At 52.5% G+C, this 19,454-nt stretch overlaps 1 long non-coding RNA gene across 1 annotated transcript; it reads right to left on the bottom strand.

The window, feature by feature from the left end:
• Positions 1-5,352: 5,352 nt before the first annotated feature.
• Positions 5,353-17,256, bottom strand: LOC133056016 (uncharacterized). Its single transcript, XR_009692724.1, has 3 exons — positions 17,119-17,256; positions 5,913-6,043; positions 5,353-5,490 (listed from the first exon to the last, which is right to left on the bottom strand). It is a non-coding gene; the product is annotated as an uncharacterized LOC133056016 (long non-coding RNA).
• Between the last annotated feature and the right edge of the window lie 2,198 nt (positions 17,257-19,454).

Here is a 19,454-nt window from a genome sequence, read left to right as displayed (position 1 = left end):
TCCAGACCTGAAACATTTGCAGCCCCCAGAAGGCCTCCCTTCCCCTCACAGGCAGCCCAGAATAGCCCTTATTCTGACTCTACCACAGACTCATCATGTCTGCTCCTGGGCAGGGAACCTACAAATACGATCGCCACTTCTTTCTTCCAGCCTCTTTGCTCAAGGTTAGATTTTATTACACCAGACAGAACAAGCTGGGGGGCCTTTGGGAATCTCAGGGAGCCTCATCTTCTTCTGCCCAAACAATGAACATGAAGCTCATATAGGACGGCAGCCTGTGGGACCCGTCCCCCGCCACAGCACCCCCCACCGAAGCAGGAACTACCCCACTGTGTGACTGTGCCCCCAGCAGAGACTGTCACCCCCCAGCAGGGATGACCCCCTGTGTGACTCCCCCCCAGCAGAAACTGTCCCCCCGTGTGACTCCCCCCAAAGTGGGAACTGCTCCCACAGCAGGAACTGCCCCCTGTGTGACTCCCCCCAAGCAGGAACTGCCCCTCCAGCAGGAACTGCACCCCCAGTAGGAACTGCCCCTTGTGTGACTTCCCCTCAGTAAGAACTACCCTCCCAACAGGAATTGCCCCCTGTGTGATTCCCCCCAGCAGGAACTAACCCCAAGCAGGAACTGCCCCCTGTATGACTCCTCCCCAGCAGGAACTACCCCCCCCTCAGCAGGAACTGCCCCGCTGTGTGACTCCTCCCCAGCAGAAACTACCCCCCCAGCAGGAACTGCCCCCCTGGGTGATTCCCCCCAGCAGAAACTGCCCCCTGTGTGACTTCCCCCCCAGCAGGAACTGCCCCCTGTGTGACTCCCCCCCAGCAGGAACTGCCCCCCTGTGTGACTCCTCCCCAGCAGAAACTACCCCCCCAGCAGGAACTGCCCATTGTGTGATTTGCCCCCCCAGCAGGAACTGCCCCCTGTGTGACTTCCCCCCAGCAGGAACTACCCCGTCAGCAGGAACTGCCCCCCTGTGTGACTCCTCCCCAGCAGAAACTACCCCCCCAGCAGGAACTGCCCATTGTGTGATTTCCCCCCTCCCAGCAGGAACTGCCCCCTGTGTGATTCCCCCCAGCAGAAACTACCCCCCCAGCAGGAACTGCCCCCTGAGTGACTCCCCCCAGCAGGGACTGTCACCCCCCAAGCAGGAACTGCACTTCCGTGTGACTCTCCCTGCGCCAGGAGCCCTCAGAGCAGGTGCCAAGATTTCTGCTCCTCATTCTGAAAGCAGCCCTTTCTCAGTGTCTCAGGGGAGACTCAGGATTCTAATTTTAAGCTCCACCATCAAGGGGACGTGAGAGTTCTAGAACTGGAGCAAAGACAGGGTAACCTCAGGGTTTGGAGCTGGTTCCACTCCACTGTGTCCTTAAACAGTTAAGATAGAATATGGTAAAGAGTAACCTGAACCTGTGCAGGAAGGGCCTCTCCTGCCAAGCAGGAAAGCAGGCTCTGCCACGGACAGTGCGCTGATCTGGCCCCTTGGCCTCCGGCAGAACCTGGATGCACGTTTCACCAGGTGATGGATTTTGCCTCGTCATTCCCCACACATTTTTTTCTTGCAGATTAAACACTGTTAACAGGGTTCTTTCCCCACCTAATACATCCTATCAATCAAGTCCTTGTCTTTTTAGATAAGCTCTTCTGTGCTCATCCGGGAAAATAAAATAGCTCTGCAGGCTCTGTTTTAAATGTCCCGTCTTCATTGCACGTGTGTTTTACCTTTTCTGTGTCTCATGCTAAGGCTTGAGTTTCTTAGGTGGAATTACTCAGCCAGACGGAATGTTCCAGCGAGATGGCTCCACTGTCCACATGTGCGTATGAGGTTTGGGCCCTGAGGTCCCAGCCCCTAAAGTGGTGTCGGTCGGCCCCCCAGGGCCTGGTGGCTACCACTTCCCCAGCACTGTCTGCTGCCCGCCCCCAGCCCCCCACCCCAGGCCTGGAGGCCCAACCCGCTCTGAGAGAGTCCCAGGGGAAGACAAAAGCAAGAGTATCCAAAAAAGGACATTTCTTAGAAATGCAGCGAAAGCCCTGATTTTCATGATTCAATTTACATACCCGACTCAGAGGTGCTGAATTTCCTCTTTGCTACAGTTTGTGCTAATTTCTCAGAAATGCTGGAGGCTGGCATTTTAGCAAAACCCACTTCGAAGAAGCAAACAGTGGTTTCTTTATAGTGAATTCCCAGCTCTTTGTGGAAAGACTTATTTTCCATTAAAAAAAAATTTCCCCTCAAAACTTTTTTATTATGAGAACTTCAAACGTCAGAGAAAGGTTAAAAGTGGGGTGAGATGAATACCCCTGGGACCTGCAGGGGCTGAGCCCTGTTCACGGCAGGGTCTGCCATCCACAGTTGGTTTCCACTGGTACCTTCTGCTGACCTTAGGATGGTGCTTTTAGACACCTCACAGGCGTCTCCAGAGAAGTGGACCTTCTTGCACACAGACTGTCGTGTCCATGGCTAAGAAAATCAGTGATAATTCAAAGGCATCATCTAATACCTCATCCACATTTAAGGTTCCCAGTTGTCCTAAGAAGCTTTCCTGGCTGCTTCCTTTTTTTTTTTAATTTTTTTTAAAATTTGTTTATTGTATTTTTGGCTGTGCTGGGTCTTTGTTGCTGGGCGGGCTTTCTCTAGTTGCAGCAAGTGGGGGCTACTCTCCAGTTGTGTGCTGGCTTCTCGTTGCGGTGGCGACTCGTTGCAGAGTGCGGGCTCAGTAGCTGTGGCTCACTGGCTTAGTTGCCCTGCAGCACGTGGGATCTTTCCAGACCAGAGATCAAACCCATGTCCCCTGCATTGGCAGACAGATTCCTAACCACTGGACTACCAGGGAAGTCCCATGCCTGCTTCCTGTGATTCAGGATCCAGCGAGGGTCACGCCTGCTGTTGGTTTGTCTCAGGTCCTTTTTCTCCTAGCATCATTCCCTCCCTTTTGCTCTTTCATCTTCTTTGCTCTCTTCTTTTCCCGTCTTCTGTCGCATGTCCCGTGGAGTGCCCTGCAGCCTCCTCTCTGCTTGCCCCTCCCTGCCTGGTTTGACTCTGTCCTCCTCTTCCTTCTGTGAGTCCTGAACGCTGAACAGTGTCTCTGTGGGCTCCCCTGGGTCGGGCCACACGTTCTGAGAAGACCCCCAGGTGAGGCGTGTCCTTCCTATTGCATCTCATCAAGTGGAGCCCCGTGTCAGCTCACCCGCCTCGCATGACACTGACGGGGCCAGATGTCCCCATGTAAAGGCCCCGGCACACCCAAGCAGTCACCTGTGGCTGATGCTTTGGCGCCCCGTGCGTCCTGGTCCCCAGCCACTGCGGGTGATGGCTGCAGCTTTCACTGATGGCTTTCCAAAGCTGTCTTTCCTCCCATGTTTCCTAGACTGTGCTCTCTTGTGAAGGAGAGCTTTGTTTTGTTTCCTTTGATGAAAAAAATATAGAAAATAACAATGAATAATATAACAAAACCTGTATTTTCACCACCCAGAATCACGTTATAAGGTTGGCATATTCGCCTTCAAGTTTTTCTTTCAAAAAAGAAAAGATTACAGTGAAAGCTCTGAAGCTGCCTGACCCCGCCTGACTCCTCCCCTCACCAGGAGGAACCACCCTCAACAACAGGGCTCTGTCCTCGAGGGTTATTTTTATACCTTCAAAAGAATGTGTTTATCTCTGAACTTAGAGTACACAGCACTATTTGCATGTTATTTTTAAATGTTTTGTATAAATAGAACTCTGTATATATCATCATGTTTTTACCCATTGTTGCAATCAACTCGAATTAGTGCACACATGGTTAGTGCATTCCTGGTGTGGACCTAGAGTGTTCTTGGTGTAGACCTGGTGTGTGCCTAGTATGTTCCTGGTATGTTCTTGGTGTGGTCCTGGTGTGTGCCTGGTTTGTTCCTGGTGTGGACCTGATGTGTTCCTGGTGTGGACCTGGTGGTTCTGATGTGTTCCTGGTGTGTTGCTGGTGTGGACCTGGCGTGTTCCTGGTGTGGTCCTTTTCACCACCCCACACCCCGTCTGTCCGCAGAGGAGGAACACCTAGGTTGTTTCTCATTCCTTGGTGTTATGAGCATCGGTATCCCAGGGATACCTGTGTAATCTGTTTGTGCCAACACACAAGCATCTCTCTGGGGGGTGAGTGTTGTCCAGCAGGACCTCAGACCTTGAGGTCTACACATCCCGATTTCAGTGACTGTTGACGTCCTACTCACTCCCTGTGGCAATGGGCAACCTTCCTCATTCCTCTGTGTCTCTCTTTTTTTTTTTTTCTCTGTGTCTCTTTCTGTGCAGGCAAAGTTGTTTAAATTTTTTGGCAACCTCACATGTGACAAGTGTATGTTGTGGCTTTAATTTCCCGATTGCTGGTGAGGCTATGCACACGTGCTCAGTGGCCATTGAGAGAAGGCCTGTGATCACTCAGGGGGAAGGAGGGGGCCTAGGGAGTGCACCTGGGCCCCCGAGGCCAGAGGAGATGCTGTGTTAGTGACTAGGGGAGCCCTTGGAGCCACCGTCAGGTGGGCCTGTGGAGGTAGTGTGCTTATGCTCAGCTCATAAGGCTCTCACGTTTCTATTAATAATAGCACTTGCCACCCATGGCTCACCATGCACCAGGCACTTTACCTAGTCAGACCTTATTTGATCCACTTGGAAATGCTTGTATTTATTATCCTGTTTTGCTGAAGAGGACACAGAGGGTCAGAGAGGTGCACCCACCTGCCTAAGGTCACAGAACTGGTAAGTGTGCTGCCTCCAGCCCCAAACCTTTCCCTCCACGCGGCCCCTTCCACCTGCCCAACACTCCCAGAGGGGAGAAAATGGCTCGAGCTTTGCTTCCCCTCCCCTGAGCTGTAAGCAGAGAAATGGTTTGTAAATGAAAAAGTCCAGCCTTACAAATAGTTGCCAGCTTTCTAAACAGGATTTCTGGGTCAGAAGGCTGTCCAGTGCTCCTCCCCAGGGCAGCTCAGGAAGGAGAGGGGGGTGGTGGTCTCCCAGTTTCTTGTAGTTTTTGGACCAGGTTGTAGCCAGGTAGGGGGACACACCTGGTTGTGTCTTGAGTTTGGGAGCATGAGGAACCGCTCTCCCCACTCCCTCCTGGCCCCTTCCCCAGCCCTCTGTTTCACACATGGTTTTGGGGGAGACGTTTCCAGGCCCCCCCCTCGACCCCCAGCAGCAGGGCTCCAGGAGCAGGTGCCTCCGCCCAGGTCCTAGGTGGGAAAGGAGGCTGGGAAGGGCAGCAGAGCGGGGACTGGTCCTCAGCCCAGCGGTGAGCTCTGAGCACGGTATGCACATGTCGAGTGAATAAAGGAAGGACGAAAAGACTGAAAATTAAGAGCAAATGATGCTCTCGCACTTGCCTCCTTGGGGTTCGGCTGGGTGGAGGGAGAGGAAAGAGACCAGCGAAGTGGGTCCTTGGTGAGAAGGTGATACCCGGCCCTCCTGACACGGGAGGCGGTGGTGCCTCAGCGAGGACTTGTCCATGGTCCCCGAACTGGAGGACGTCCTGTGTGAGAAGAAGCACGAAGCTGGCCCGGAACTGGACGAGGTCCTCCTCAAGCTGCCCTGGCCTCCTGGGTCTCCTCCCCACCTCCCAGTCTTTGTTGATTCCGGGCTCTGGTGCTGAGGGTGACACAGAGCTCCAGTGTCTGGCTCCCTGGCACCTGGGCTGATGGTTTCTGGCCCCCAGAAGCCCAGGGCCATTCCCTCCCGTTGGGTCACCTCACCCCAGGCTCATTTTGCCTGATCTTGACCTTGGTGAGAAGCCCTCGGGGACCGTTTGTGCTTGTTGGTGTGGCCCCCACTCTGCCTGTGTCGTGTGTGTTGCTGTGGGTCACCCACCGAGTCCTTAGGCTGATGGACGTTCGGAAGTTCAGTTCAGGGTTGTTACAAACAGCTATGCAAACGTTCCTTTGCTGCAGAGCTTACCTGGGAGTGAAATCTCGAGCTCCGGGGAGGCCTAAGTCCTTGGCCCCATCCCCAGCAAGGATGGCGTTGCACAGACATCCAGGCCCTGTTTTGAGCCAATGAGTCCCTTCTCTGAGCCTCAGTTTCCTAGTCTGTAAAGTGGGCAGTAAAGACAGGTGAAATGAAGGCCTTAAGCTCTTCCCCAGGAGTGACCCTACCTTCCCTAGAATCCGCAGGGAAGCTGCTGTGGCCCAGTGGGCTGGGGGTGAGGGGGACCAAATGTGGGTTTCACTTGTCCCAAGAGGATGAGCCCTGAATCTTTCTTCCAGGAATGACACCGCTGGGGTCAGGATGCTCTGAATCCCAGAGTTCACACTCCCACCCCCTCAGGAGGCTTTATGAGCCAGCTTCCCACCCACCATCCTCTCAGGTGATGGGGACTGCAGCTGGGCCCACAGCAGAAAGGCACAGGGTTCTGCCCCCAGTCTCCACTGCCCCGCCTGGGGCCCCTCCTGGCTCAGGGTGGCTGACAGCCAGGGCGGGGCAAGGCCAGCACCCACTCCGTCTCCACAAGGCTCTCCGTCTGGGTTAGTGGTGCCAGGAGACCCTCCTGGGAACCATGCTAGGGAGAGGAGCAGAAATGGCATACCTGTGTCAAAAGTACATCTGTGTCACCACCACCCCCCACACCTATGTCACAACCACACATTTCACAACCACGCCGAACACCTGTGTCACCCTGGCCCACCAGTCAGCACTTCCCTGCCTACAAACCCTTTAGTGCTTCACCGGCCACATCCTGTGCTGGCTCAGGATCCTCGCACACGCTGTTCCTTCTGCTGGAAACATTCTTCCCTCCCTCCCTCCGCCTGCCTGATGCCCAACTTCCTTTGTGCATCAGCTCCGCCATGGGCACGGGAGGCCTCTCCCGGCCAACAGAGCTCGGGTGCACCCCTAGTCTCCAGCCCCAGCCCCACTCGGCTTCCTGTTTCAGCCCTGAGATGTCATCTCCTGTGTCCTTGGAAGGGACCTGGGCTGGTTCACCTGTGTCCTGGGGGAGCAGCGAGAGGAGACGCTCCGGAAATGCCTGTCCAGCAGCCCCGCATCTGACTCAGGAAGGGGGACGTGGAGAAGAAGGAGACTTGCCCCCGATCTCCGTAAGCAGCAGCCCTGGTCTCGTCACCATCGGAACCGCCACTCCTGAGCCCTCGCCGAGCAGACTGCTGGGTGCTGAGTGGGAATCCGGGGGATGGCACAGCCAGCGGTCAGCCCGGTGCTGCACGCATAGCACTCACAGGCTCCAACTCCCCGCTGCCCTCCACACCCCCATCCATTGAAGGTGCAGGGGTCCCTTCAAGGTGATATTGAGACGACCACTCTGGCCTCTGCCCCGCCTCCTCCAAGCCACTTCCCCCTCACCTGGCCTGGCCAGGTGGCTTCCACACTGGCCACTCCTGCCTGTGCCCCTCATCCTGTGACCCCGCCTGGGACCAGTGCAATCGACAGCTCAGGACACAGCTTTGTCCTTCTCTGCCCAGAACCCCCTGCCTGGGAGACTGAGTCCCTCCTTCTTAGAGCCCACCACCCCACACCCAGTTTCCCTCCTGGGCCTTTGCCTGTGGGGTTCTCTTGGCCTGGAAAGCCCTTTGCCTGGGTACCTGCTCGGGTGACCCACTGGCTCCTGCAAGACTCTGTCTGAACCTCACTCCTCCGGGAGGACAGCCCTGACTGTGTCTGGTTCGTGGCACAGGCCCCACATGGCCACTTTCATTCCAGTGAAATCGGGTCACGGTGAAGCCAGAGAGCAGCCCAGATGGTGCAGAAGAAAAGGCTGCAGAAGGCTGTCACGGAGGGGCGGGGGGCCGGGGAGGGGGGCAGCCCCCGTCTGCCCTGATGCAGACCCCAGGACCCCAGACTGTGCACGGCCCTGGCCCTGCTCCCCTGTGGCTCAGCCTCGCCCACTGGGAGCACGGAGGTGGGGGTGAGATGGGGGTGGGGGTGGGCGGGGGAGAGGCCCCCGGTCCAAGAAAACCCATCCTGCTCCAGACGGGCAGCCCTGCCCCCCAGGAGGAGTCCCAGGCTCTGTGTGTGACCTCAGCCCAGGCTCTCCATATCCTGGGCCTATTTTCCTTCCATCAAAACCAGGGGAGGGGATGGTGTGGTCCCACGGCAGGCCCTCTGATTTGAGCAGCTATAAATATCACTCTCGGCGCTTATCTGCTAGGAAACCTACCCGTGGAACCCGCCTGGCCTGCCAAAGTGCGTGAGCATTGACCGCTGCACCTGTGCCGACTGCACCCCAGACCAAGGGCAAGGTCACCTGGTGCCCCCCCTTCCTCTGTGGAGGGACTAGGGTTTCACACGGAGGAGCCGAGACCCAAAAATAGCAGCTGGCCACTCACAGGCCAACCGCCCAGGCCCCAAAAAGGAAGTGAGAGAAAGGTGGGCACTTTTGTTCTTTGTACAGAAGAGAAGTGTTTCTGAGGGTGGGGCCAGGGCCCCGCCCCTACCCCCGCCCCCCAGCTGGTTCTCTCTGGGTGGTTGGCTCCAGCTGTGATGCCCCAGCCACCAGTGAAGAGACAGAAGTACAGAGTCAGGCTCACAAGGGCCAGGGCTGAGGCTGCACCCAGGACTCTGTCCTCTGTCACTCTGGATTGCAGGGGCTCAGGCTGACAGAACTATGTAAAGAAAACCCCATGGTGGGGCTTGCCTGGCCATCCAGTGGTGAGGATTCAGCGTGTCCACCGCAGAGGGCCTGAGTTCTATCCCTGGTCAGGGAACTGAGATCCTGAAAACTGCATGGCTGGGCCAAAAAAGGAAAAGGAAGCCCCACAAAGTCCTCCTGGTGACCCTCCAGGAGGTGACTCAGGGTAAATTCCTTTGTGAGGTGCCTTCATTTGTAGGTCAAAATAGTCATCCTACGCAGAGTCAGACACAACTGAGCCTGCACACAAATACACACGTGTGTGTGCATACACACAGAGACACGTGCATACACACAGAGACACAGGTACACACACAGACCTGCACAAACACATACACATCTTCTTGGGTAGAACTACCCGGGGTATGGAGAAGGAAATGGCAACCCACTCCAGTATTCTTGCCGGGAAAAGTCCATGGACAGAGGAGCCTGGCGGGCTGCAGTCCATGGGGTTACATGACTGAGCATGTGTGCACGAGGGTGGAGGGAGATGGGTTGGTAGCAATAAACTGGTAGAACTAAAAAATAAAAATAAAAAGAACTACCTGGAGTAATGCAGAGTCAGACCTTGTGGTGACCTTGGAGGAGCTTCTGCACAACCCCCTCCCTGAGAACAATGGTCCCTGCAAGGATGTTCGTTCGAAAGCAAGAGAGTTGGGAGGGTGTGAGGGTACAGCTCTGGCCAGCCCCGCCCACATTCATTCAGCTTCTTGTTTTGGCTGCTCCAGCTGTAAGTCCCCATCTGTCCCTCTCCTGCCCAGACTCTGCCTGAGGCAACAACAGGGACCTGGATAAATAAGACGTGACGCATCCTGACTGTGGGATGCTACACAGCAGGAAGAAGAAGTAGGTCCTGTGTGTCACCTGGGGTCTGAAGAAAAGTGGCTTAATTGGTGTGAATGTTAAACACAGACCCCAAATAATATGCGGTGCACTTACACCCAGGTGTAAACTGCAAAAGCTGGGCTGAAAATGCAGAAACCAAACTACAAGAAAGGTTACCTCCAGGATGAGATAAGGCATCGCTGGGCTTGTTCAGAGAAAGCAGGTCAGAAAAATACAGAGCAGACACAACCAGTTGTAAACAGTGCCCCTCTGGGGATTTCATCAATTATTTCTTGCATGGCTCTGAATATTAAAACCTTCTAGGCCTTTGTTCAACTGTTGATTTTTTTTTTCTTTTATGGTGCTTTTGGTATCGTGTCTAAAGTCTTTGCTTAACTAAGATTTTCTCATATACTTTTCCAGAAGTTTTGTACTTTTAGGTTTTACATCAAGGTCCGTGTTCCCTTTTGTGTTGATTTTTGTATACAGTGTATTAGCAATATTTTGTATTAAATTTGTTTATTTACTTATTAACAGTAGGTCCTTGCTGATTATCTATTTTAAATATAGCAATGTGTACATGTCAATCCCAAGCTCCCAATCTGTCCATCCCCCTATTAATTTTTATGTATAAATCCAAGTTCTTTTTTTTTTTTCCGAATACAGACTTCAATTGTTCCAGCACCATTTGTTGATAGACTAGCCTTTCTTCACTGAGTTTCCTTTGCGCCTTTGTTGAAATTCACTTGTCCAGACCCGTGGGTCTATTTCTAGACTTTCTGTTTTGTACCATTGACCTAAGTGTCTGCTGGACACCAATGCCACACTCTCCTTCTCACTGTAGCTTTAAACCAGCTAGTGTCCATTCTCCAACTTTGCTATTTTTCAGAGTTGTTTTGAATATTCTAGGTTCTTTGCATATCCATATGAGTAGGATACATACACATGTACATATTTCTCAATTCTATTGGTTCTCTTTCTCTGGAGAATGTTGACTAATACACCCAGTTTCTGGCACACAGGAGGCCATAAATGCTTGCTGAATGAATTAATAAGCTCCTCTGTTTGTTCGTCCTTATACCCCTAGCACCTGACAGGCAGAACAGTAAATGTGAGTGTGCATTTGTCTGCTTTAAGACCAGGAACCCACAGACAACGCTGTCCAGGGGTTCAGCTCACTCACTGGTCTAAACGCTCCGCCTTCGTGCCCCTTCGCCTGCGGCTCTGGGCCAGCTTCCCTCGGAAATGCACCACTGCTACGTGGGGTGATTATGAAACCGTAAAACCACAAGGAGACCCATTTGTTTTACGAGGCGGGTCTCAGGGCCATCTACGAGCTTTGCAGGCAGGAGGGTTTTGTTTTTGAAAACTGAAATTACAGAATAAGTGCCTAAAGAGGCGAGAGAGAGAACTTCACTGTTTGGGTTCAAATTAGCAACCTGAGTATTCTGGGCTCCCGCTAGGAAAGGCGGGTGCTGTCTGGTAGGAGTACCTGCAGGGCTGTGGGTTTCCTCCTAGCCAGGCCCCCGTGGTCCTGCCACGAGAGGAGCAGCTATGGGGAGACCAGACACCTCAGGGGCCACAGAGAGTGGGGCGTGTGGGCAAGCAGAGTGATGATGTCAGTGGGCTGGGAAGACCTGCCTGCTGGGGCAGGGTGATGAGCCGACCCAGAGGATCTCAGGCCCTGCTGCTGGGCGGGGCCACGGAGGGGAGCCACCAGGTGGGGCAGCACATGAAGGCAACCGGCGTCAGCACAGCCCCTGAAGTCCTGTGGGATTTACACTTCCATTCCGATTAAGTAAAGTGAAAAATTCAGCATCTCAGTTTCCTGATGTGCTGGACACCAAGTGGCCGGTGGCTATACTCAGACTGATAGACAATCCATCTCTGACCACACAAGTCCCTGTGGACGGATGGTGCTCGGGGCTGCCTGAGTCTGCCCCCAGTTCTTCTCACATTCTTGACTCCCCTCTGCCCCCACCAAAGGGTTGGGACTGCCCAGTTGTCTGAGAATGTCTCTCTTCCATCCTCGGGTGGAAGAAGGTGATCTGGTCTCCAATGGCTGGGGCCCGGAGCCAGGCCATCTGGCTTTTAAACTTTTGATTGAGGTACAATCTACCATTTTAGCCATTTTCTTTTTTTTTTTTTAGTTCTACCAGTTTATTGCTACCAACCTGTCTCCCTCCACCCTCGTGCACATATGCTCAGTCATGTAACCCCATGGACTGCAGCCTGCCAGGCTCCTCTGTCCATGGACTTTTCCCGGCAAGAATACTGGAGTGGGTTGCCATTTCCTTCTCCACATTTTAGCCATTTTCAAGTGTGCATATCTGTGGCGTTCAGCACACTCACCTGCGGTGCTCCTATCCCCTGAATCTAGTTCCAGAATGTTCTGTCACCTCGGGAGGAGACCCTGTCACCACCTGTGCACCCCTCCCACTCCCCCTAGCTCCCAGCAACCACAAGTCTGCTTTCTGTCTCTGTTACCTTTTCATATAAACAGAGCCATGCAATACATGATTGTCAAGTCTAGCTTGTCTCCTTAGGATGAAGTTTTAAGGTTTATTCATATTGTCATATTGTAGGAAGAATCAGTTCTTCATTCCTTTTTATGATTGAATAATATTCCAGTGTATGGACTGACCACATTTGTTTACCCATTCATCAGTTGACTGGCATGTAGGGGTTTCCACCTTTAGGCCGCTCTGGATAATGCTGCTGTGAACACTTCCTATGAGTATTTGCTTTCAGTCCTTTTGGGCGTATACCTAGGAGTGGAAATGTGGGGTCATGTGGTAATTCTGTTTCACTTTTTGGAAAACTGTCAAACTATTTCCACAGTGGCTGTACCATTTTACATTCCTATCAGCAATGAAGAGTTCTCATTTTTCCACATTGTTGCCAACACTTACTTACTATTTTCCCTTCAAAAGCAAACTATAACTATCCTAGTGGGTATATTTCATTGTGGTTTCAAGTTGACTCCTTAATGACATTACATACACTTTCATATGTTCATGTGCTTGTTGGCCATTTATATATTCTGGGGGAAATCTCCAGTCAGGTCCTATACCCATTTTAAAAATTGGATTATTTGCCTTTTTGTTATTGACTTGTAGGAGTTCTTTTTGTATTCTGATCTGAGACTTCCCTGATAGCTCAGTGGTAAAAGAATCTGCCTGCAATGCAGGAGACTCAGAAGACCTGGGTTTGATCCCTGGGTTGGGAAGATCCCCTGGAGAAGGAAATAGTAACCTGCTCCAGTATTCTTGCTTGGAGAATTCTGTGGACAGAGGAGACTGGTGGGCTACAGTCCACAGAGTCACAAAGAATCGGACACGACTGAGCATGCACATGAGACTTTTGCAGATATCTTTTTCTACTCTGGATTGTTTTGGCTGTTCAGGGTCCCTTGCAATTCCATATACATTTTAGGATCAGCTTTTCTATTTCTTAAAAAAAAAAAAAAAAAAAAAAATTGGGATTTGAATCTATTTATTTGCTTTGGGTAGTATTGCATCTTAACAATATGAAGTCTTCCAATCTGTAAACACAAGATGTCTTTCCATGTATTTATGTCTTCTTTCATTTCTTTCAGCAATATTTTGTAGTTTTCAGTGTACAAGCCTTTCACCTCCTTGGTTAAATTTATTTCAAAGTATTATTCTTTTGAATGCCATTGTGAGTAGAATTATTTCCTTCTTGGATTGCTCGTTGCTAGTGCATAGAAATACAGCTGATTTTTGTGTGTTGATCCTGTACCTGGCAACTTTGCTAAATTCATTGACTAGCACTAATAGTTACTCAGTGGATTCTTTGAATTCTCTGTATGTAAGGTCACATCAGGGGCTTCCCTAGTACCTTACTGGTAAAGAACCTGCCTGTGAATGCCGGAGACCTGGGTTCAACCCCTAGGTTGGGAAGATCCCCTGGAGGAGGAAATGGCAACTCACTCCAGTATTCTTGCCTGGGAAATCCCATGGACTGGTGGGATACAGTCCATAGAGTGGAACATGACTGAGCGATTAGACAATAGCAACAACAAAGGTCATGTCATCTGGGAACAGAGATACTTTACTTCTTCCTTTCCAGTTTGGATGATTTTTGTTTCTTTCTTTCTTTCTTTGGTCTAATTGCTCTGGCAAGTATTCCACCACTACGCTGAACAGCTGTAGTAAGGGCCGGCATTCTAATCTTGCTCCTGTCTTAGGGGGAAGCATTCAGTCTTTTCCGCTGAGTATGATGTCCTTTATCACACTGAGGATGTTTCCTCTCTTCCCAGTTTGGTGAGTGTCTTATCCTAAGGGGCGCTGGCTTTTGTGAAATGTGTTTTCTGTATCAGTTGAGATCACTGTAAGGTACAGTTCCGGCGAGGCAGAAAAGGAAAGACGACCTCAACAGAAGTAGGTTACCTTTATTCAGGCAAGAAAGGGCGACAGTCAGCCTAACGACCAGGCTGAGGCCGAAAGGGATCAGGGAGGCTTCGTATTTATAGGGAGGTTTGTGGAAGCGATAAGGGAAACGTCAATCAGGCGGGATATTTTGAGTATTCTTTTCTTGAGATGACACTTGTAGTTGGGCAGGGGGTGATAAGTCTTCTGGGCGGGTGTAGGGGTTGGTAGATTTCCAGACAGGAGGTGATAAGCCCCAGAGAGATATAACCAACCTGGAGCATCAGGGTGGAACTAAAGTTATGCTTTGTTTTCTCCGAAGTTAGCTGATTCAGCAAGGGGCCTTTGAGGCTGTTGTTCTCTTTTCTAGGCCCAAAAGACTCCTTCAATCACCATATGGCTTTTTCCCTTTGTTCTATTAATGTGATATATTACATTGATTGATTGGGTAGCTCTGATTTTCTAAGACAAGCTGGAAATCTGAATTCCAATGGGAAATCTTTCTTGTTTTATTCTTATTTCCTCTTTCTTTGAAACGACATGAATTAAAAAAATTTGCATGGGGCAAATCAGACTCAATGGACATGAGTTTGAGCAAGCTCTGGGAGATGGTAAAGGACAGGGCAGCCTGGCGTGCTACAGTCCACGGTGTCGCAAACAGTCGGAAACGACTGAGTAACTAAACAACGGCAACAAATCAGACTCAGCTGGAAGACAAAATGGCTCTGCAGCCACCAGTTTGAAATCTCTCATCAAAAAACTTAAAAATTATTTTTCCTTTTGACTTAGGAATTCCACTTCCAAGGGCCCACACAGAAGAAGTGATCCAAAATACAGGCAAAGTTTTAAACCTACACTTGAGTGTCATTTTTTAAAAGTATTAATTTTGGGGGGTGTGCTGGGTCTTCACTGCTGCACACGTGCTTTCCCTAGTTGCCGTGCGCAGGCTTCTCACTGGGTGGCCTCTCTTGCTGTGGCTAGAGAGTGCATGGACTTCACTAGTTGTGGCCCTGAGGCACGTGGGATCTTCCTGGACCAGGGATCAAACCCACGTGCCCTGCATGGGCAAGTGGATTCCTAACCATTGAACCACCAGGGAGGTCCTTGAGTGTCATTTTTAAAGCCTGAAGTTGGAAAGTTCCTGAACACCCGCAGTGGAGGTCTTAGGGTGCCGTGTTCACCAGGGAACCAGGGTTTTGCTGCCACTTTATGGGGGTTTTAATGAGTACAGAGGGCCAGTGACAGACACGGGTGAGTGATATTAATGGTTGTTGTTCTGTGTAACCAGAATTGTCATCTACTTTGAATAAAAGCTTTTTTTTTTTTTTCTTCTTATGACAAGAAGCAGAGGGCTTGCCCAAGGCCTCCCTGCTGGCCAGGTTCGGTTGCTCAGCAATAGGTCACACCCCGCCCATTTCCCAAATGTGGCACAATGCGCTGATGTAACCTTTCTTTTTAGCACTTTCTGCATTTGATTCGCTTTTGAAAACATTTTAATCTCAGGAGCATGTTTCCATTTTGCTGCTTATGTGGTCCACACCCATTTGCTGGCTGGTCATATACAGTAAGTGCTTGGGCAGAAATCTGTTCCCCTGCCCCAGGCCTCCCTAACTTTCATAAGCACTGAGGGCAAAGCCATCTCGAACATGGTTTTTGACATTGCTGGCTGGCAGGATCAAGAATTAAAAAAAAACATCCAGGACCACAGTGTTCCTTCTGTTTTGCTTTCAACCATTTGAACTATAGCCATTCACTAAGCTATGTGGGTAAAGGCTGAGATTTGCTTTATGAAACACGCCACACCACCGATATCTGATAGTTCTTTCTGTGGGTTCATCCTGTGAATGCTGAATTCCATTTGAAATAGTCCAAAAGGGGAAAAAAAACCGTGTTGCAGTTTGAATACCCACGTGGGGCTGGTCCCATTCCTGCCACATAAGAATGGTGTAGGACTGGGGAGTTCCCTGGCAGTCCAGCGCTTAGAACTCTTTGCTTCCAGTACCAGAGGGCCCAGTGTTCTATTCCAGCTGGGGGAACTAAGATCCCACAAGCCACGAGGCAAAGTCAATTTAAAAAAAGGATGAGGCTGTGACTCCCCTTCCCAGAGTTGGGCGCGGTGAGGCAAGTCCAGTGCAGACCCCCGCCTACACCGCAGGTGTCCGGCTCGGAGGACAGTGGCTGGTCCCGGCGGTCGGGGAAGGCTCCCGGGAGGAGGAAACATCAGAGGCTCTACTGAGTTCACTAGCGTGCATTCAAATGCACATCCCCAGGCCGGTGATGTGACCTCTTCTGGAAATGGGGTCTTGGTAGACGTGATCGGGGTAGGATGAGGCCGTACTGGAGGACGGAGCAGAGATGGGGCCCAGAGGCCCGCCGCTCCCGCGAGCGGGGTTTGGGGGGCTGGGAACGACCCCGGCCGGGCTTTCAGAGGGGGCTCTGGGCTCGGACTTGGAAGATAAAGCAGGGTCGCTGTCATCCCAGGGCGCGGAGACCCGCGGGCAGCCTGAGGAAGCCCCGCCCGGCCCGCGCAGCGTCCTCCCCGCCGACAGGTGGCGCCCGTCCTCTCGGCGGCCGCGCAGCCGGGCGTGGCCTCAGGGGCAGCTGTGGCGGGAGGGCAGCGTTTGCGGGCAGGGCGTGTGCGGTGCCTGCCCCGCTAGGCCTCCCTGATGTTGAGGCTCGAGCCAAGCCTCCTATCTGATCCGCCTGCGAGGGGGCGGTCTGCTCCGGGGGCCTAAGCAGCCCCCCCGTCCTCCTCCCTCGGGGCCGGCCCCCGAAGGACTGGGGCTCGGAAAGGAGCGCGGAATCTGGATTCGGGCCGAGACAGGCCCAGCCGCAACCCCCCACCCCCAGACTCAGTTTCCCTCCGAAACGCCCGCGTTGCGCACTTGCCGTGCACCGAGGCGTGCAAACACGCGGAGACGCACTCCGCCCACAGACCAGTCACCCAGCAGAGGCGCCTCCCCGGGTGATCGTGTGTTTATGTCGGGGGGCGGGGGCGGGTTGTTGTGTTAGTATTTTTGTTATCGTTAAGTACTCTTAACAGTAGCATTTACCATTTTAATCATTTTAAAGTATGCAGCTGGGTGGCGTTGTGTTCACGTTGTTGTGCAACCGTCACCACCCTCCACCTCCAGAAATTGTTCATCTTCTCAAAGCGAAACTGTCCCCATTAAGCCCTCTCTCCCCACCCCTTCCCCAGCCCCTGGGCACCACCTCCTGTGTCTATGGATTGGGGCTCTGGGTGTCTTATGTAAGTGGGTCATGCAGCCCAATATTAGTCCTTTTGTGTCTGGCGTGTTTCACTCACCATAATGTCTTCAGCTTCATCCACATTGGAACCAGGGTCGGCATCGCCTCTTTTTCTAAAGCTGAGTAATGCTCCATCGCGGGTATGGACCACACTTGGTTCGTCTGTGGATGGACGTTTGCCTGCTTCCACCTCTTGGTTACTGTGAATTGTGCTGCTCTGAATACTTGTGCGCAAGTATGTGTGGGAGGCGCCTGTACCCCACCCCCCACCCCCGCCCGGGGCCTGTTTCTTAAGGACCGCCCCATAAGTGTGTGTGCCCCCCATGGCAGAACAAGCCCCCTCGCTGGCATCAGAAATGGCCTGTGTTTGCAACATGACACCCACATCTGGGCATAGCCAGGAGTGCATGCCCAGATGTGAGCCTGATCTACCCTGCAGGTGTCCAGCTGGGCCCAGGAGCTGGGAGAGGCAAGTTTCTGAAACAGAACCACCTCTGCCTCCCACTCTCCTTCCCAAAAAAGCACTGCATTCAAATATCTTCTCCAAAATAAAGACAAAGAATCTTGTCACCTTGAAATCTCATCACTCATGATCCTTAAAATCATGCACACGTAATATTTATGTAACTGTGTTCACGTGACACATAAAGGTTTTGAAGCTGCCTGGTGCCTTCAAGGGCAGAAGAGGAGGAAGAAGAGAGGAGGAATTGCTGTGCCTGGTCTGTCCACAGCCCAGCAGTCCAAGACCAGCTGGGGAACAGGTGGTAACTGCTGAGTGGTCACACTGTCTGGGCTTCTGCTCTCACAGACCAGCAGGATTTTCACTGCCCCCTGGAAGCAAAGCCAGACCAGTGGAGAGGTGGGTGTTGGCTCAGGACACGGACAAGCTTTCCAATGATTAGAGGAGTGACCTTAAGAGGTCATGAGCCCCTGTCCCTGGAATATGCGAGTTAAAAGACCACTGGTGAGGGATACCATAACAAGCAGGTGTGTGTCGGGGGAGGAGTTCTTGGAGAACCTGGGTGGCCCAGGAGTGCTGATGCTCCTGAGGAACAGTGTTCGCCAGGCTGCCTGGACTACACAGTCTCAGTGGGCAGCGTCCAGGAGGAGCTTCATGCAGACAGCAGAGCAGACAGCAGCACTAGCTCCTGGGCGTGGGCCTGCATGGAGGGCTATTCATGGCATGTCCTCCAGGCAGGAGGTCTGTGTTAGGAGCCCAGCTGTCTGGGTCCAGCTCCTCTGGGAGGCAGGAGGGGACCCAGGTGGAGGAAGTTGCCACGGAGGCAACAGTGAGCCTTTCCCACGGCCAAGAAGGAAATTGCAGATGCTCCTCATTGAACCATCACCACCACCGTCATCATCCCTGTGGGAGTCTGCTGTGGGCCAAGTATCAAAGTAACTTATCGAATCCTCCCAAACCCTCCATTCTAAGGCAGTGGAGGCCCAGAGAGGTTTATTAACTTGCCTAAGGTCACACAGCCAATCAGTGGTAAAATCTAGTGAAGCTGGGATTTGTGGGGGCTCCAACTCTATGTGCCTGTGCACAGATCAACTACCTACAGCCCCTACCTCCACTGCAATGGGACCCACAAGCCCTCTGAGCCCGCTGTCAGGGGCACCTTCTTGACCACAGGCTGCGTCAGTGGTGAGTCACCTCCTTCCTCCCAAAGAGAAGCTGGTTAACCCTGGGTTCAGCCGGCAGACTAGCCCGTCTCTTCCTGGAGCCCCTCCGCAGGCCTGGTCACCTGCCTTTCTGCATGCCCATTCTTCAGGAGGCCCCAAGTTTACACACCCTGGTGCTGTGGTCACGTCTTAGATTGACCGCTTTCTGGTGACGACATGGGGGCCAGTGACCAGGTGAGTCTGAGACTCATCCTAGGAGGAACATCTGGGCCAGGTGCTCCACCCCTGTCTGGAGGGCCAGGCATCCCCATCTGGAGGGCTAGCTCGGTTTTTGCACACAGCTGGCCTAAGCAAGGGAGGAACGCATGTTCCTGGCATAACCTGGGTCTTTGGTGACATTCAGGGCAGAACAGCGTCTCATCTCTGACATCGGAACAGGCCCTGTCCCTTCCTTGGGCCTCTGTTTCCCCCCCAGACCTCTCAGGGGTGCTGCGGATGCTGTTGACACTTGCCTACATCTATTGGGTCCCTTTCATCAGACCCGTGCACCCCCTGAACTGCCCATGTGTGCCCCCGCCTCACAGGTCTCACTCCTGCACCCTGGCCTGGCCTCCCTAGGTGGAGCCTGTGGGTGACCCTCCCCCAGCCCATCCCAAGGGCCCCAGCTAGTGACCCATGAGGGCCGGACCCCACCTACTTCCCCAAGATGGAATTTGCACCCTGAGCCTCCTGCAGCATCTGGCTGGGGTGGGGCTTCTCTCCAACAAACCA

This window comes from Dama dama, chromosome 5 (assembly GCF_033118175.1).
Source record: "Dama dama isolate Ldn47 chromosome 5, ASM3311817v1, whole genome shotgun sequence".
NCBI classification, from domain to species: domain Eukaryota; kingdom Metazoa; phylum Chordata; class Mammalia; order Artiodactyla; family Cervidae; genus Dama; species Dama dama.
This window is presented reverse-complemented; position numbering and strand designations above follow the sequence as displayed.